This window comes from Eurosta solidaginis, chromosome 3, assembly GCF_040869045.1.
Source record: "Eurosta solidaginis isolate ZX-2024a chromosome 3, ASM4086904v1, whole genome shotgun sequence".
Classification (NCBI taxonomy): domain Eukaryota; kingdom Metazoa; phylum Arthropoda; class Insecta; order Diptera; family Tephritidae; genus Eurosta; species Eurosta solidaginis.
This window is the reverse complement of record NC_090321.1, coordinates 164228145-164248723: the sequence shown is the minus strand read 5'-3', so window position 1 is coordinate 164248723 and position 20579 is coordinate 164228145. Positions and strand designations below refer to the sequence as shown.

The window sequence follows — 20579 nt, the reverse complement described above, 5'->3', positions numbered from 1 at the left end:
AAAGTCTAATATAATTACTTTCTCAAAAACCATATTACGTGGGAAAAACCGCCATATGTGGTCGACGCAAAAAGCTAGGTCTTATAGATATGGGCAAAATATTGTACATCAAGTACGTGGTCTCACTCGCTTGTGCAAAAATATTGTGGATCCAATACAAGTTTTCAGACTTTTTATAACAGACGCCATAGTTAAAGAAATTGTTGAGTGGACGAACGTCAAAATCAGCACGCGATCGTGTATTAATTCCACTGAAGCGGCGCAAAGAAAAGAAACAAACAATGAGGAAATTGAAGCTTTGATCGGTATGTTGGCTTTAACAGCTGCAATGAAGGATAACCACCTCACAAGTACAGAGTTATTTGATCCGTCCTGCTCTGGATCTAAATACTTATCCACAATGACTCATAACCGATTCAGATTTCTAATGTCCTGCTTGCGATTTGACGATAAATCGGTACGCATACATCTGACAGCAGACATATTGGCTCCGATAAGAAAAGTATGGGATATTTTTATTCAAAAATGTCGGGAAAATTACACACCTGGACCATATATGACCATTGACGAGCAGTTAATTTCATTCAGAGGTAGATGTGGTTTTAAAATGTACATACCGAACAAGCCTGCAAAATATGGGCTCAAAGTAGTAATGATGTGTGACAGTGGAACAAAGTACATGGTAGACGCTAAGCCATATTTAGGAAAAGGGTCAATCGATTCTAATTTACCTCTTGCGGAAAACTATGTTAAAGAGCTAACAAAAAGCATCTACGGCACAAATAGAAATGTCACCATGGATAATTGGTTCACTTCAGTCTCCTTGGCTAAATCTCTTTTAAAAGAACCATATAAATTAACATTGGTTGGAACATTGCGATCGAACAAAAGAGAGATACCTCCGGAGATGAAAGTCAGCAAAGGTCGAAAGTGTGGCACTTCAATATTCGCATATGACAACGAACTGACGCTCTTGTCATATAAACCAAAACCGAAGAAAATAATTTACTTGCTGTCCTCATGCAATGAAATTGGAACTGTGAACAACACGACAAAGAAGCCACATATGATCGAATTCCACAATTCAACAAAAGGCGGTGTAGACACCTTCGACCAAATGTGCAGCGTAATGAGTTGTGCTCGAAAAACCAACCGCTGGCCAATGGCAGCATTTTTTGGTATACTAAATATGGCTTATATAAATAGTTATGTTATATACACCCGTAATATGTTCCAATTAGGACAGAAATCATTAAGTCGCAGGAAATTTATGAAATATTTACACTCTGCTCTCATTCAAAAAGACTTAATGTTGTGACATTAAAAAGGGCAGCTCGACAAAATATACAAAGCGGACTAGTTCAACGCGATGAGGATGCAGAAAACCGTGGAGAGGTATCAACAAGCAAAAAAAGAAAGATTTGCGCTCTTTGTCCATCATCCAAACGTCGAATGACGAAATCTTCATGCGCCAAATGTCAAAAAATTTTGTGTGGGGAGCATAAAATTGATCTCTGTGCCTCATGTGCAAAATAAAGTTAAAGACTTATAAAACTGAGTTTTACTTTTAGTTTTAAGCATAAAATGTACCTTTTAAAAGTATTAATGAAATTTAATTTGGTTAATAATACTCTTTTGTTAGAGTTTGTCAGAGGCTATGAAAAAAAAAAGTTTTTTATTGAAAATGAATTTTTTAATTTTAAGTTTTATATTATATTAAAATAAATGGACAAGCATTAAAGCTATTAAATAAATTATTTGAGTAAAATATTGCATTTTTATTTTATTCTTTTTGGGTCTAGGTGCAATCTGAGGAAACATTAAAAAGGATCGTCGTCGTTTCGACGAAGAATGTCTTTAGTGTACTAAAACCATGAATGTCTTTCTAGGGTTAATAAAGGTCGATTTACGATTTTCTGTTGATATTAATTAGGTGAGTTATTGAAACCTTCATTGACAAGGCAGGAGCGGCATTTTAAATGGATCACAAATATAAAGCCCATCAAAAAACTTCGAGTCCTAATGACTCCGAGAACGCAACACGTTCTCAACCGTTTCTTCCTGCACCCGCACTTGCTGCGTCTGCTGTTACTTATAAGTTATGATCAACGTTGTAAGCTCTATGTAGTACAATTCGCATATGATCTTAAAAATTCTGCAGCCCTGTAAGGGATGTGATGGACTTCCTCAGTGGACATTTCTCTTAATTTCTCCATTAGCTAAAAAATCCCTCAACTTTCCTTAAACTGATCAATTTACCCTGCAGTATTTTATCTATGCGTAATTAAAAATACTGATCCGCAACGGAATCGTTAAGTCGTTATGAAGTTGATTTCGTTGAAAAAAAAAGAAATCAGTTATTCGTTTAAAAGTGGAATTATTTCATAATGCCCAATTGATATATCGTAATTGGATAATTTATATTAAACGATACCGAGGCTTTTTTATTATAGTTTCACTAAAATACCCTAAATAATTTACTTTATAAGCATTTAATTAGATTAATGCCCTTTGACTGTTATGAATAACAAAAAAATACTTTAGTAAATTGATTTTTCAATAAACAGTAAATATAACAAAACGGCATTCATTTAAAATAGTTCTAAGCCGAATTCACTGACGTCATCGGTGTTGCCATTTAAGTACTTTTGGAGGTAGATCTAGCACTTTGTACTTTTTATTATTATTTCCTTTATATTCGTTTCGTTTGATGTTTTTCGCCAATTTCCATTCAAAACTGGAGACACTTGCTAACCATTTTTGAGGATCTTCCCGGAGAAGATCTGAAACTTTGAATAAAGATTTGGAATCTATTGGGCTGAAATGTTTAGGATAAAAGAGTTTTTAAGATGGGACTGGTGGTTTTTGAAACCAAGAGCATATTTCAGAACCCGGTGACAGTGCAACAAGAGGGTGGTCCAGAGATTGTGAAATCTCAAAAAAATCTTCCCAGCTTGAAAATTTTGCTTTCGAGTTTTAAGAAGCCTACCGATAACCCAGGGACTTGAAACTTTAAACATAGCTTCGAGCTTTATTGCGTAGTAATATTAAGAATAATTTTACAATTTACAAAATGTGAAATCTTGCGACCGCTATTGAAGCTAGATTCTTGAAACTAAGAAAATATTTCAGAAGCCTATGACAATGCAACATGAGGGGAAATTATTTTCGCTAGGATCGTAAAACTCAAAAAACCGTCCGACCTTGAAAATGTTTCTTGCGAGTTTGAAGGAGCTTCTCGATAATCCAGTACGCGCGCCGCTCCGGCACAACTCCGATGTGGATAATGTGGTAGGCTAAAATATAACTTATCCAGGGTCAAACCCGACATACGCAATCTATGTCCTGCATCTTATATAAAAATAAAAAAATAAATGTAAGGCGCGATAACCTCCGAAGAGATCTAAGGCCGAGCTTCTCTTCCAATTTGCGTCGTGCTCCTCTTGATTTTCCCTACAAATTGGCCGGACGGGACCTACATGTTTTATACCGACTCCGAACGGCATCTGCAAGGCAGATGAGTTTTCACTGAGAGCTTTTCATGGCAGAAATACACCCGGAGCGCTTGCCAAACACTGCCGAGGGGCGACCCCGCTTAGAAAAAATTTCTTCTAATTGAAAAACCTTATTTCTAAAATTTTGATGTTGCTTTGCCCGGGAGTTGAACCCAGGGCATACGGTGTGATAGGCGGAGCACGCTACCATCACACCACGGTGGCCGCCGGAAGATCCTGCATCTTATATGTATCCATATTATACCAACAATATTTTAATTGCGGTGTGGGTACAATACCTCTAACACCTATGCCTCTTTTGTTCAACCCTATTGAAACTGCAAGTTTCCTTGGGCTTAGATTAAGCCCGCTTTGTAAAACCATCATTTAAATGCATGTGAAAGTTCAATATGGTCACTGAAATAGGCTTCGCGTGTTCCATTGACTTTATGCATTGTCGACGCCATCATATTGCTTATAGGATACGATGTCACCCTTTACATTCACATGACATTAAATACGGATATATTAGGAACATGCCCTCAAGTATATGCAGTTTTTAATACATTCGCCCTCATCGTCATATTAAAAGATTTCAAATATGTACATACATTGTTTTGTTACTAATAATTATGAAATAGTTAATATTCGTGATTTTGGTTACTGTTTACCAAAAATTAAAGTTAAGGTAATTACAATAGTTTTTTAAAACCAAAAAATCTTTTGATAGCTCTAAAGGTTACTTACAGCTATAAATAAATTTTGGTTCTTGCAATTGTGCTGCACAACATCAATTTTGCAACAAAGTAACTATGGAGTCGTAACGCTACTTTTTTCGGAATAAAATTTAATATGGTTACCAAGATGTCCTTAACCCATGTGTGCTGAATCCTGAAGAACTTTAACTTTGGTGACTAAGGAGACAAAGATCCTTATAAAATGAATTAAATTTCATATTAACTCTTTGAAAAGCCCCCTTTCCTTCTCTCACAACTTGTTACAGAGTTTCCCTAAGGCATCGAAATGTTGCTGCGTACCAGTGCAACATGTTACTAAAGATTTCGTTAGCATTTCTTTTTTCGAAAAAAAAGTGGCGTAAAGACTTATGGTGGAGAGACCAAGTGTAAGTAAGAAAATGTATGCTTTTCATAAGCCTTCGACACCAAAGTTGTAACTTATACTAATTTTATACAACTTTTTTAAAGGTCGCTTGTGGCCACTTAACCTTTAGTTGCAAGAAAAAGTTCTAATTTGGCTATTTGTGTAGTTATTTGTAATCATTTATAATGGTTACCTGCATCGGAAAAAAAAAAATTTCTTACCACAATGGTTGCAAACTCTCCAAAAATGAAAAATTGGCTATTTTCCGTCTACGGTTAAAATTTTTATACATTTTCACCCAAATTGATATATATCGAAAAACATACAAAAGTAGTATAACATAATGAGGCATTTATTCGTTCATTCTTTTTAAACAAAAAATTCTAATACATAGTCACACACATTCGCACATATATACATAAGTATAATGTTGGTCGAATTAAATAACTTTATATCTTACCATGTTTTCAGGATTTATAAAAGGACAACAATTAAGGTACTGATTGATTGTTTATTATAAATATTTCCCTATGAATTCTTTTTTTTTGCCTCCACTAAATCCCACATTAATGGCTTCGAATAAATATCTTTTTTTGGCTTCGGTACTTTTGCATATTCTTCCACTATTTTTATATTTCCAATGCTATCTACATTTGTATGTAAATTTAAGTACCTTAGTAGTTTTATCTATAAACAAGTATGAGTCTTAATAAAATATTTATAACGAGTGTTCCGATTTGAAAGGATCGAAGTTGGCAGCAAGTAGAAATTGGCAGAAGGGGTAAAAAATAGCAAAAAAAAGTATACCACGTAGTATCGGTAAGTTCCCTTAGTTTATTTGGTTTAATTCACACCAACTTATAGTTAAGTTGTAGTTAATTAATTTTCTTGCGGGCGACTATGACTATGGTGACTATGAGCATTGATGACAAGTTACAGTAACTTGGTAGTCTTACGTACACGTTCACCACAGGTGGGCTTAAGTACCCACGGCATTATTCATCGGTTATTATTTTGACAGTTTCAACTATAGCAACAGCATAAAACCCTAATAGGGATGAATTTAAGTTGTATATCTCAAACCATAAGCGAAAGGAGCAGTCGTTCTACATGGAGTATTATGTAACCAAAAATCGTTACAAGTTAATGCAACCGCGATTCTGGCCTGCACGGTTATACTGTCAAAAATCAAAGATGCGCAATAGAGAATAAAATGAAGATGTGAACTAAATTTTGTGTTAAAAAGCAATAACGACACGTTACCACCTATTTTGCTGAAACGTTGTTATCCTCAATCAAAATACGAAAAGTTGTTTGTCATTTTCGTAACCCGTAAAAAGAATGTTGTTACCAGCTTAGAAAAAGGCTATAAGAAAGCAACAAAGTCCAGCCAATCACAAACATTCTTAGAAGATTAGCAAAGACCAGCAGCGATGTAACTAAAACTTGTTAGACTTCCTTTCCCGGAATTGCGCAAACGCAAAGTACTTACATAGTAAAACTCACTCATGGAATTAAGGAAAATAAAAGTGACACTATTTAATGTATTGAAGTTGTAATATCGCATTTAAAGCGAAAAGTTGGTACACAAAAGCTGTCCAACTAAAACAGTTTACATATATGTAGATACATTTACAGCTGAATTCAGTAAGCCGTCTCTAGTCACTATTAGAGACTATCTGGGGTGAAAATCACTTTTGAGACAATTTGCCATTCTGTAAGCTGTCTCGCGTCTCCAGCCTCACAAAAGCAATCACTAATTTGTGAGCTGAGCCGGGGCAGATCACAAACGTGAAAATTTCAGAAAAAGTATGAAAATTATTTGCGAAAAACGCTTTAAATATATTTTTTTTTTATTCCTTAAATTAAAATAAGCATAGAAAAAATTAAAAAACGGAAAATACTTAAAAAAACATCGAACTCAATGTGGCGCCACTGAGATTCGAACAGTTCTATAAAATTTGTGAACGGCGTCTTAGCGAACTCAGCCAAAACACCACTCAACATTGCGTTGACAAAATGCAATGCTATATTATTTGTTCAATGTATGAGTAAATTGTCATTTTGGTGAATTTCGTTGATATGGTGAATTGTTTTTGTGACTTTTGTTTACTGAATACCGAAATCATCTCAAGTCACAAAAATTGTCTCTAAAGGAAAATCTCAAATTAGAGACTTGAGATGAGACTGAATTACAGAATTCAGCCGTTAATCTTATGTATATGAGGAGATTGCATGTATTTTTATGGAGAACGGTAGATTGAAAAAGTAGCCAACTTGCAAATTTTGTTGCAAGCAAAGCATAAGAAGAAGAATTTTACATTTGCTTAGGCTAAGGGTGCAAGTGAAATTATTTTTCCCACTTGTTGGTAACTTTTCTAACATTTTTCGCAATTAAAAACTGCAATATAACAAATGAATACGACACAAAATATGTTAGCAAGTATTTTTGTTGTATAGAGAGAATATTTACAATAGTGCCTCGCGAAATTTTGAATAGGAAGCAACAAGGCAAAATAAACTTCAATTGCCAAGTCTGGAGTTCCTTCATATTTATAAACACAACATCTTGGTTGTTGGTGGCGAAGTCTATATGAAAAATTTCATTGTGCTTAATGCATCAATTCATTTGAAACAAAAGGTAAACTGGAAAATCTGGAAATTACTTTCAAAATAATTGACTATTATCAGCAAATCTTGCACACCCTCAGAACTGGTAATAGCTTACTGGATATTTAAATACCCATTGCCTATGTCAGATACATCTATGGTCAATGTTAGCTCCTCTATACATTTTCAAAAACATCTGACGACGAGATATATGGCGGTAATGGTTTAAGAAATTTATACCGGGATGCATTTTAGTTACACTTTGTTTTTCTAAACGCCCATACTCTACATTCCCTTGCATTTCAGTAGAAGAACGTATGTTTAGAGACTCTCGATACCGGCACAGAGACTTGAGTTTATCGCGAAGTTTGTTTGTCAAATATCTCAAATAGGGCTGACCTCGCATTTTCCACTTCTTTAGAGTTTCACCATAGAATTCTCTTTTAGTATAATATTGCTTCGAAAAGAAAGGTCTCAAGATAATGATTCCGGTTGGAGTTTCCATTGTGTATGGATGATACGTGCGGGGTATTCATTAATTAGGGTAGATAGACATTCTGGAAAAAACTAAATGTATACATACATATGTAGGTATAACTGATATGTACATATATACACACGTGCCTATGTGCTTGTACATTTATATATTGAACTATTACTTGGAAATATAGTGCAGAGAGTGAATTGCCGATTCTCTTTATAATTGCTGTTCACCTTCATTTCGCGCAAAAAATTCTATTGCTCTTGACTCCATACTTTCATCTTCTCTTAACTCTCATCTTTTTTATATAAAATATTACTATTTTAAAAAGAATATATTTTCTCTATTCGCTCAATCAGTTCTGAGCTCACAAACTATTGCATAGATATTCCTAAGGGTGGTCCTTATTAATCAAAAGCCTCATCCCTTACACGGTTATAGAATATAGTAAAATTATCACCTGTAAATTTTGGTCCCGGTGGAAGAGACGGTTAAGTGGTTTCGAACAAGTGTCAAAGTAAAGATTTTTCTGTGGAGACTCAACAACCTAAAACTATTATTTAAATCTCACATCCAAAATCGATTACACCTTACCCCAGTGCGACACCAATTAACTGTCTCTAATCGGGACCAAGATTTATATTGGGACCAAGATTTATATTATTTATTGGTTTGTATGATATAGGATTATCGATTTTGGATATATACAAAAAAGTAAAAACTGAAAAAATTGTTTATTTAGATGGACTACCTTAATAGACATGCACATAATGTATATACACATATATCATTTAGGGCCTTTAACAAAAAGTGGTTTCATTATACTAGCTAATTAGTTTCGAACTAGTTTTAGGGGAACAAAATTGGTCAAATATATGTAATCTAGTGTTGTTCCTATGCGAGAGCACTTTGCTAAGGTACCCAGTACTTTTCGTACTCGAACCCATGTGAAGAAGTATTCACTTTCAATTTTCGGAGACCAATGTTTTAAAATGAAAAGTAACCATACCCATTTTTTATTACAGAATATTTTGGCAAACACAAAAAGCGCTAACGTTCACTTGTGGTAGAATCAACTAATAAACAAATACTACTTTTCATAAAGCTAGATTCTTTTAAGTTGTCATAACGGATTGCAGTACTACCTATTTTAAAAAATGTGCAGGAAAATATTTGCGCAATTGGTAGAAGACCACGTCCTTTTGTTATAAGTTTTGTTGAAATAAATTTTATGCGCTATTCCTGTTCGCAGTAATGCTTTTCTACCTCTGCTTTTTTTTCTTACGGAAATCATGGTTTGCTCCTGTTTTGAACTCGCAGAAGCGTTCGAACGCTCTCTTAGTTGCATTCGTTCTGAACATTGTAAACATTGTAAATTTTACCAAGTAGCGCAACTAACAGCTGATCGGTGAAAATTCGCACATTCACACGCACAGTTCTCGACTCAGTTTCAAAAAAAAACTTTAGATTATTTAATTCAAATTTTAAAGTGAGATAATCCTTACAAATTTATGTATACAGAATATATATGGCGTTTTTGTTGTTATTGAAACAATAGTTTTATTTATATTAAAGCTTTTATCATTTTTTTTTTTTAACTTTGAAAAATCTCCGAACACCATTCCTTCATTATATGACATTCGACTGCCTAGTCCACTGCCTTCCACTCTATTCGCAACATAACCTCTACTTAAGCTGCCAAACTATATAGTAAACAATGATTGTAAATTTTACAAAGTAGCGCAACTAACAGCTGATCGGTGAAAATTCGCACATTCACACGCACAGTTCTCGACTCAGTTTCAAACAAAAACTTTAGGTTATTTAATTCAAATTTTAAAATGAGATAATCCTTACGAATTTATGTGTATAGAATATATAAGGTGTTTTTGTTGTTATTAAAACAATAGTTTTATTTATATTAAAGCTTTATCATTTTTTTTTAACTTTTAAAAAACGCCGAACACCATTCCTTCATTATATGACATTCGACTGCGTAGTCCACTGCCTTCCACTCTATTCGCAACATAACCTCTATTTAAGCTGCCAAACTATATAGTAAACAATGGTTCTGAACGTTTCCCTCATGCAGCGTGTTTTATTTCGATTGCCTTGCGTTGTTCGCCATGGTACAAGGATTTTTCTTCATCGCCGGCAACCAAATTTTACTCGGCAATTCTCACTACTCATGCATTTCGTAGCCATGATCCGGTTTAAAGTAAGATATGTGCCGCTCCTTCTCTTTCTAACACACTGCCGTTTGTCACTGACCGAAGTGTCAAACCAGCGTGGAACCCAGTGGAATCTGTGTAGAACATGAGTTTTACACTGAACAAAGTGTCAAAATTACCGATATTGGTTGTTGTGATGGTGACTTTTTTTGGACAAAATTAGTATAAAAATCTACAGTGCACCTATATGGCACGTACAGAAAATTAAACAAAAGTTTTGGAATTGGGTATCTGAAGACCCGTAGTTATGCCAACATTAAGAATACAAACTCGGGTGCTAAATTTTTCTACCCGTTCGAAAGCTTTCCGCGAAAAACAGTTTATACCCGTGGTGAACTGCCAAACCACGTCCAAAAATGTGGAAAGAGGTTTGAACAGACGAAAAGGCGAAAAAGTGTTCGGATTATTGAGTTCCAGGCCAAAACGCGTCTATTAACACCTCTCCCCACGGTTTTGGTCGTGTTTTAGCAATCGTCCCTGGTAATATAGTATTTGTTAACTAAAATTACCCAAAGTATATGGATTTTAAAGAGAGATGACATTAAGTGATGGTTTAGAAATAAATTAAAGAACTTCTTTGTAATTTTACAACTAAGAAATTTTTGTACTTCGTAAACTTAAAACAAATTTTATAAGATTATTAAAAAAAAATTTCAAAAACCATGAAGATTTTTTACACAAACAATTTCTCTTGTGAGAATTTATTATAAATTATAGTTTTTCAAACTTAATTTCAATATTTTCACATTTTGTACGCCGTTTTCTTTAGCAGCTTTTACACTTTTTTGTATCTAAGAAGTACAGCAGTGCCAAATAGCTTCCATACAAAAACAAGCATTTTGATCAGGGGCCCTATTCGTTAACTGAGTTTTAAAGTGTACACAAGAAATTGTGTAAACTTTGAAATTCTGATTCTGTAAAGCAAAACTGTGAACAAAAAAACTCACTGATAAAAACTTCGTGAGTTTTCTTGGCAGCCAGTGTACACTATTCTGACATTCAAAACTCATACGTACTGTTGCAGAATGACTGTTTTGTTTTCATGGCATTTGATGAATATTTTCTCACTGACATAAGACTTATACATTCACCGCGCTCATTCAGCAAAACAATGTAAACAATAATTTACAGAATCGCATGAAAATTTAAAGTGTAAATTGTGTGTGCAAATGAGTTTTCAATGAGTGTACATTTTTCAGTTTTTCGCAGTTACGGAATTGACCCCCAGGTGAGCGTAGCTGTGAATGCACAGCTGATATATATCTTAATTGTAGACCTTTACAATGTCCGTGGTGTTGTCTTGGCGTTTAATGGGCAAATGGTAGAGCTGAGTTAAGGGCCAATTAATGGTGACTTATCCATAACCAGATAAAACAGCTGATCAAACCCACCTTACGGACATCAATGTAATCGATTAATGGTTGTTATGGTTTCGCATCTTCTATGGATCAGCAAGGAAGGCAGTCGACATGATATTGTGGTGCACAGTGGCTAGTCATGTCGGCTGGGCTGGGTTCTTGCCAACCTTGCTGTCCTGCGCCATAAACAGAAAAAATTTCCTATCATGCCTATTCAAAATCAACTTACAAAAGCGCAGAGACGACTCAAAACGCTATAATTCAAACTAAAACAACATCAGGCCGAACCGGATGTCACGGACAGACCGTTAAATTCAATTCAAAATTAAAAAAAAAAAACTAAACGCAAAAAAAAAGAAACAAAATTAACCGAACCGGAAATGACCGGTTACCAAACGCTGAAACAAAAGAAAACTAAAAACGCCTGAAAATTAGAACGAAAAATATAATGGCCGAATATACATAGGGGGTGCCGCGGGTGTTGTTGCGACGCCCGGTACTTTATCTCACCATCAAATCCATGGCCACCGACACACCTGATTTTCGGTGGCCCCTTACTTGAATACCCTATGTGCCTTTTAAATAAGAAGAAACATCAGCATTCCCATTTATAATACAGATTTATTTATAATTCTTTATAATTAAAAACTTATTCCGTACTTATAGTCAATACATGTTATACGACTAACACTATACTAAGGCTTATTCAAACTAATATAAGGGAAACCCTAAGCAAAAAAACTCAAGGTTAGGCTAATCCATATTCTTTTCAAAAGAGATTTTAGTTGCAAGGTTAGCGGAATGCCATAGATATAATGAAGTAGGGGGCGGAGGATATAAAAAAAAAATTGCTGGATTTTAACTTATTTTGTTTTATTCTACTTTATTAGAGTTTGTTTAATTGTAGTTTACTTTATTTTATTTTTGTTTTTCTTATTTTAGTTTATCTCATTTTATTTTATTTTATCTTATTTTAGTTTATCTCTTTTTTTATTTTATTTTAGGTCGTATGGTATTTGAACATTTAGTTGACTTTATTGTAGTTTATGTTAGTTTATCTGAATAGTGCTATCACTTCATTACCTTACTATATTCTATTTTATTTTGTTATGCTTTAATTTAGATTTTCAGATCAATTGCCAAAAAAAAAACTAGAAGTTCAAAAAAAACTTCTTCGTGGAAGTTTATTAACTTCCCTGTCCAATGAGTCATATGTGACTCACAATAGCGTATTGGAATAAGTTCATGAGTCACATGTGACTCACTTCTCTACACAACCCAAAGACGCTCTCTTGGTACGAACGTGTCGCTACACATTTGTGAATTCCATGTGAGCGCATATCAAAAGACTGGAACTTTAGGAAAATGAAAGAAAATTTGGATTCTTTTTTCCTTCATACGCAACTAATAGGTTTTGTAATATTAATAATATATGCCGATTACTAATATAAATACATATATCTTATGGGCATGTGATTTAGATGTTTAAATTTAAATAAAAATAATAAATGATACTCAAATAGACCTTGGATACGGTGGATGCCCTTAAACTGGTGCTGCAGTTTTGAACTTAGTCAGTCATGCAGTTAGCATGCAGCGCGCCATTAAATGCGCTTCAAGCTAGGTTGCGAATCCTATGTTGCTATGTTGTTGGGTATGTGCTGTTTTATTAAATTTCAATCACAAACGAGTCAAAACTAGTTAATCTCTTTAACTTCTTTAGTAAATGAAAAAAATGGCCTCCAGCATTTAAAGACTTTATTGCTGCATACTAGCTACTATTTTATTAAGTGAATTTTTGGAATTATTATTCTTATCTCCATTTTTTTTTTTTTTTTTTTGTTTTTTGTTTTGTTTGAATGTACATATAATGGTGCCAATACTAAAGCAGCGCATTCATAATGCTAGTGAAATGAATTTAATGTATTTTTAAATGTTTAGGCTTATGGGCGTAAATGTAAATGTATGTGTGGAATTCGCTTTAATCTAGTTAGTATACTATTTTCTATATTTTTAAATATAAAATTTTCTTTTATGTGATTTTTAAATTCTCTTACGATCCAATTTGGTTTTGGAATCTCTCAATTTAGTAAATTATAGTGATCCGTATTACGGAACGAAGTCACCCATTGGTTCAACCGTCGATGTTGTTGAAGCTGGTGGTGTTACAGCAGGCCTATATTCGGCGGCGCTGCTGTTGTTGTTGTTCAAGCTGGTGTTGCAGCAGGCCTATGTTTAGCGGCCCTGCTGTTGTTGTTGTACAAGCTGGCGTTGCAGCAGGCCTATGTTTAGCGGCCCTGCTGTTGTTGTAGCTGGTGCTGTTGCAGCAGCCCTATGTTCGGCGGCCCTGCTGTTGTTGTTGTATCTGGTACTGTTGCAGCAGGCCTATGTTCGGCGGCCCTGCTGTTGTTGTTAAAGCTGGTGATGTTGCAGCAGGCCTATGTTCGGCGGCCCTGCTGTTGTTGTTGTAGCTGGTGGTGGTGGTAAGCCTGGTGGATGTTGCGCGTTTGGTTGGCGCTGACACTGGTGGTTGCGCTCGTAGTTTTGCGCTATTGGTGGTCGTTGCGCTCTCGATGTTGTTGGCACTGCGTTGGCGGTTTGCGCGTAGTATTAGTAGGCGCAGTTGGTGGTTGTTCCAGCACTTAGAACTGACGATACTGCTGACTCTGTGGTATTTGGTTGATCGGTTTTTACCTTTGATGTTGATGCTGCTGATGTTGACGTTATGTAAGTTTTGGTGATGGGCTGCGGCCACTTGTCGGGCTTGTGGATGTGGAGGTTGGACTGCTGTTGTAGCTATTATTGGCATATGTGTGCTGTTGGTGCTGCTGCCAATTGAGCCGTTGTTGGGCCAAATAATTTGTTATGGCTTACAATGCCGTTTCAACGTGCACCTGAGCATATAGTAAAGTGTTTGTAACAGGCGGTTATAACTGTACTGCATCCCTTTCTCATGAACACATAACCGAATTTCTCTGGATTTATCGGCTTTATACTTTACACTTTCACTGTGCCGCTTGCAACAACGTGAATAAATCTTCCAGTTGTTTAAATGATTAAATTGCACCCGTTTTGAACTAAGGAGCTTTGTAAAAGTGTATTACAGCAAAATTTTTTTTTATTTTCGCATAATTTCCGAAGTAGCGAATTGTGTACAAATTTCTATCTAAGAAAATAACCCATAAGGGAATTGGCTGTATTGGTATTTATGGCACGCTGTAGGGCTATCAATTCGGTGGTTTTACGTACAGCAAAAGAACAAAATTCGATATAATTCGTTATGGTAACGCACGACCGATCACTTCACCCCCACTTCGTTTCTATAGTCAAAATAAAAAATAAATCTTTAGAGTTTTCTCTAATTGTTAATATCGTTTCCTGAGAAATCACCAAAATTCTACTTGAATTTTTGTAGGAACACGTGCAGTCAAAAAAAAAACCACAATCGTTTTTAATTTTGGTTAGGCGCGCGGCACGACCGGTCAATTTCATAGCACTTTTCTTTTTGATTTAAGAAAATTGGCGTACGACGCCATCATGGCATCTGGGAAGAAAAATTCAGCGCATGCGCCAGGGAACGCGCCTTTAAATGGCATGATTTAACAGCGGTTAACATGGTGGAACCATATAAGGTGGTAACCACGGTGACATACCTGCAACCATAATTGAAGGTTCCGTGTATTTTGTTTTTGTAAATCGGTGGACTAAGGTCAAAATCGGACTACGCCGAAAGTTGATGTGTCAGATCTTATAAAACTACAAGTCAGCTGTCACCTTGTATAGTTACGCCATGGTGGTTGCCGTTATTGGAAATTTTCCCACACCATTGGATTATTTCGCGATGCCACCTGCGCAAAATTAACAAAAATTTGCTTTAACCACCCCAGGCAGACATGAGTGAGGGTGAATCCTACCTTTTTCCCTATCACCAGCCAACTGGTACGTTCCAAGGGTGCCATACCATAACGCTAAAGCTATAACCATATCATAGCCAACTAATTGGTTTTTGGTTTTTCGCCATATCCATAACCTAGAAATATTTGAGTTGGTGAATTTATTAACTTTTTGTATATTTTATTTATTGTTTTGGTTACGTTTTGACTAAGAGACTTATTGTTTGTTGAATATGTTTGTAATTATAGTTTTGTTTGTAATATAGTTTGTAATATAAGTTTAATTGGCTGGAGGGATGCTGTCCGTTGCTTAATCGATCTTTCTTTGTTTAAAGCTGGTGCTGCATATGAACATGTTTCGCCAGCCGGTGAGTTCGATCAGTCTTAATCCATCAAGCGAGTTTTCGTTGGGAAGCCGGAACTTCTGGATGCGGGGAAAAGTTCACTTTTTTGCTTAGCTTGGCGTTGAAGTCATCACGACCTTTATATAATTTCGGCAAAAAATTTTGAATATAAAGATATTGCATGCGCGAACTTCGGTGGAAAGCAGCGGAGCGTAACAAAATTCTAGTAGGTCACTTTCACCACACCAAAAACTTTAACACAATTTTTAACATAATTTAAGCACAGAAGTACACTGATTGGAGTTTTAGTGAGTAAAAGTTAAAATTCTGAACACATTAGCTGAATAAAAAGTGTACAAATAATTATTAAATAACAAATACAGACCGTGGTAGTTTAACAAATTCTGCTGTGGTAAGTGGTGAATGTGACCTACTAGAATTTTGTTAAGCTTGCCTCACACGATTTTTCGTCTATGCAATGTCTCTATATTATATCGTTTCTGATTTCGGGGCAGCGCTCTTATGTGCGTTCCTGGCGTTCATAAAATACGCCCTCCTTCCCATCTTCCTTCTTCGCCGTCGATGCATGAAAGCAGATAAATAAGATTTTAAGAGATTTTGCCTTTATGCGGGTATGTCGAGACGTCTCTTCACATGAACGACAGGATTTGGCGACGAAGTTCGAAAAAAATTGGGTAAGGTGGCGCCCGCGTCGAGATAATTAGAAAATTCATATGCGATTTAAAATCTTTCAGTGCACTACGCGTTAGAAAAAATCCGCTAGGGCGCATGGGTCGATGTATTTGGAAAAATTCAACAGAATAATAAATGGAAATAAACAATTTTAAACACTTTATAAATGGATCGAAACGCAGTGGAAAATGTGTCCTGTCAAACAGACACATTGTTGAAGAATTTTTATTTCGAAATTTTAAAAATTAATATTGTAAAGAGAGAGTTAACAGAAACAAAACTATAAGATAGAACGGAATTTTAATTTTAATATTGCCTGCCGCTAATTTTGCAAACCACACCCTTTTTATATTAAAATGAGAGGGCATAAATTTAAAATCAGAATATTCAGTTTAAAATGGAAAACTTTCAATCCAAAATCTGACTTGTCAACTTAAAATGAGAATTCTTCTTTTAAAGGGAAAACTTTCAGTTTAAAAATTTAATTCTTTACTTGAATATGGGAAAACTTCAACTCAAAATAGGAAGAACTCAGTTATAAATCAGATTAGACAGTTTCAAACAAGAAACCTTCTATTTAAAATAGAAAACATTCATTTGAATATCAGAAGTCATTTTAAAATGAGAATACAATATTCAAATTTGAGAAGATTTAATTTTAAAATGGGATTTTTTTTTAAATGAGAATGTTATCAACTATCATTTGCGCCTCATTTGTTTAGAGTTAGGATAAAATAGATTTTGAAAATTTCACTGCCGCTTTAGATCTGTTGTGCCTTCTTCTTCTTCAAAGAACTTAACCCAGGATTCCATACTTTAGAAAATCAAGACATTTCTTCCGAATAAAGAAGCTGGACCAAAATGTATTATCTTTTCCGGGCGATAACATGGGGCTCCAGTACAACGATGTTAGCAGTAGTAGCAGTAATGCTGTACACTCAGAGAAAAAATCGTTCTAAAACGAACGAAACAAGTTCAAAATTAAGAACATTCGTTAACAAAAGTCTGTTAAGTACGTTTTTTCTTAACTCGTGACCGATGGGCTTGTTTTAAGAACAATTTTTCCAAGCACACCGTTCGTATTTTATGACCAGTTTGGTATTGATGTGTGAAACTTCTGTGCTCATTTCAAGCACTACTTGGGCTTGATTTAGGATTTTTCGTTCTCACGCTTCGAGAACGATTTGGGTTCGATTTAACATTTTTCGGTCTCAATTTAAGAACGGTTCGTGCTTGATCCTTGGTGGGAGGGGAAAGTCTTTTTTTAAATATATTTATTTATTTTTTATTAATAATAATTTTTTTGTTATAAATAAAAAATATTTATAACAAAAAAATTGTTATTTAAATTCAAAAGTTTAAGAAAAAATGCATAATAAGCATTTTCTCATACATTTCTCTTATTGAGAAATTATTCTTATTTGAAGACGTAATCTGCATATATACTTAAAACATTTCATAACAAGTTTGAGAATTACCTGTGCATATGTAAATGGAACTGAACGAAAAATAAGAGTTAAAAAAAAAGAACATAAAAAAATTGTTTTAAAAAAATTCAGAGTTTGACGGGGAGCGAACTCGCGCCACACGATCGCAAGATGAACTTCATAGCCGCCGGGCCATTACAACTGCTTAATAGCTGGTGCCAAATGTTGTATTTAACATTGTAGTGCACACGAATTGTACCGTTTTTTTTTCTTGGGCTTAATTTAAGAACATCGTTCTCATTAATAGAACATTTGTTCATATTTTAAGACCAGCCGTTCTGTTTTAAAGAAAACGGTGTCAGTTCAAGAACAAGGTTGTTGTTTTAAGAACAGGTCGTTCGTTTTTCAAGAACAAAAAAGTAAGAACATGAAAAGCTTGAATTGAGTCCGGTGGTGCTGGATTTTAGAACGGCGTTTTTCTCTGAGTGTAGCTCCGAAGACTTTCCAACGGATGCTTTTGCCGAGCTATACCGGAGAAACAAATTGAAATATTAGGGAGTTCGGCCAAGGATGCCGTCATTGCGTAATGGGTGAAAATCGTATAATCCTCGGCGCATCTATATAATTAAAATTTTATAAGGACCCTGGATAAAATTTTTAAAATGTAGACCAGAGTTTGTAGACGTTTGTGTTCACATCATTGATTTCAATAGTCTTCGTTAAATCAAAACGATATTTTAGAATGAAAGTCGACCGATTTTTAGTTGAAAGATGTTTACTGCTGTCTTCCGGCCTAATGATATAGGAGCTCATTATGGATGCCCGCGTAGCTTCAGTTTTCAGACTAGTTCGGCTGTCCACTTCGTTAGGGTAGTAGCACATACGGTCATTTTTTCCACTGTCTTGGGAAAGCTTTGAGTGTTCTTGCGAAGGACAAAGCCTCACCTGGTAAATACATATATGTGCCTACGTATTCACATTTGTAAAAGGAGCCGTAACGTGTAGGTGATATTTAAACTTGGTTGATAGGCTATAATCAATGTAATTAACTCCAAGGGAATAGTTTTGAATAGGGCCGCCAACTTTAGGAAATGTCAAACCGGGAGACTTGGGTGTTGAAGGATGAAGTGTTTTTAAAATTAAAATTAACATTTCAGACGCTATTGTATAGTTTTTCAAATAAACAACAGATGTTTGAATGTAAGCCCAAGTGATTTTTCAAACCCTTCTCATACGTACATATATTCTCAACTTAAGTATGAGGTAAAAAACATTTCAAAGGAGTGTTTATGCCTCTAGAACCTACTAAAGGATTTTGCATCAATGATTTCGCTTATTCTTTTAGCCAATCGCAATATAAAATTTAAAAAAAAATCGGTTCTTTTTTTTTGGAAAAAATATGCAAAGTGATTATATAAATTTCTTATATAACGTTTCTTTTAGTGTTTTGTTTTAATAACTTGGTGAATTGGGTGATGCAAAGTCCGTGTTATGCTGACATCGAAAACGCCTGTTTTTTTAAATAACTTTTGAACAGTTAGAAAGAGTTAAATTTCGCAATTAGTTTCTTATAACTGACAGTGATGCGCGTCCGTTGATACCACTTTCGACCATATCCGACCAATTTTCGACTTGAACAATAAATGGCCTAAACAGTCTTAAACGAGTAGAAAATATAGTACCGCGCCGGACGCCGCCGCCGCCGGCCGATATTTTTGACATTCGGCGGCGGCGTGCGAAAAATGACCCTAATCGGCGGCGGCGGCGGCGTTTATCGGCGGCGTATATCTCTAATGTATTGGCAATTATTTGCTTAATTTTCGCACTCATGTTTATTGCAAAACAAATAATAACATGCATTAACAAAATTTTTGGCAGTCCCACTGAAATGCAAACGGTTGATATTTTTTTGCAAAAACAATGCAGTTAATTGAATAACAACACCACATTTCGTTTAATGCAAATGCATTTTTTGGCTTAGGATTGTTAACGGGGACCAACACCCATCATATCAGAGACAGTTAAAACACAATTTTGATTGAGTATAATTTGCTGCAGTGTAAAAGTCGCCTGTTTGTAGATACATATCTATGTAGTCATAATTTTTAATTGTTTTTGTATCGGGTACATACTATCGTGCATTGTATATTACTAAATGTGCTCTCTCTCACCCGGCACAAATCAAATTTGCAATAAAAAAAATTATCTCATGCAATTTACAAACCCCTCTGTACAGCTTCTACAATCAGCACACACAATTGGATAAAACTGTTCTAATTGCTACATACATACATGTTTACAAATAAGTTCGTTTATTATTTAAATACATTCATAGGTACATATCTATTAGATACATTCCACAAAGCTACAATAATGAAAATTGCTTTCAATATCTATTCACCATAAAGTATTTTGTTGTACTTCCAATGCTTATTCTGTATAAATAAATGCTTTCGATGTAGAATGCCAATGCTTTGATTTCAACTCTTATTATACTAAACAAAATAAATATTTATTGACACACCTGTTTGTATGCATGTCGGTGCGGGGCTACCAGCAAAAGTTCGTGTTATTATTTTTAAAACGTTGACTGTCAGTGTACCACAAAAAAGTCCTTCCTTATACATATGCACCGGTGATACACATCTGAATTTTTCACCATTATTGTCTACAGTGCCTCGACATCACTAATATTTTTGGTATAGATTATTATTTCAAACCGATAAACATAACCAATTATACCACCACTGGAATATGGGAATGATTTGTTTTGTGATCACAAGTGATACACTGGCTACGTTAGCCCATTTTGACCTTTCTATGTAATCGCCATTGATTTCAAAACATTTATTTTACAGAAAGATATATATCCCCATATTGTTACGATTTTGGTAAAAGTTCTCGAGGCCATTTCTTTACAGAAAACCAGCTTGTGTCATATACAACT

At 35.0% G+C, this 20579-nt stretch overlaps 1 protein-coding gene across 10 annotated transcripts in view; it reads left to right on the top strand.

Moving 5' to 3' along the window:
* Nucleotides 1-20579, top strand: part of Ih (hyperpolarization activated cyclic nucleotide gated potassium channel Ih) — a 205384-nt gene that overhangs the window by 21267 nt on the left and 163538 nt on the right. The gene's annotated exons all lie outside the window — the stretch shown is intronic.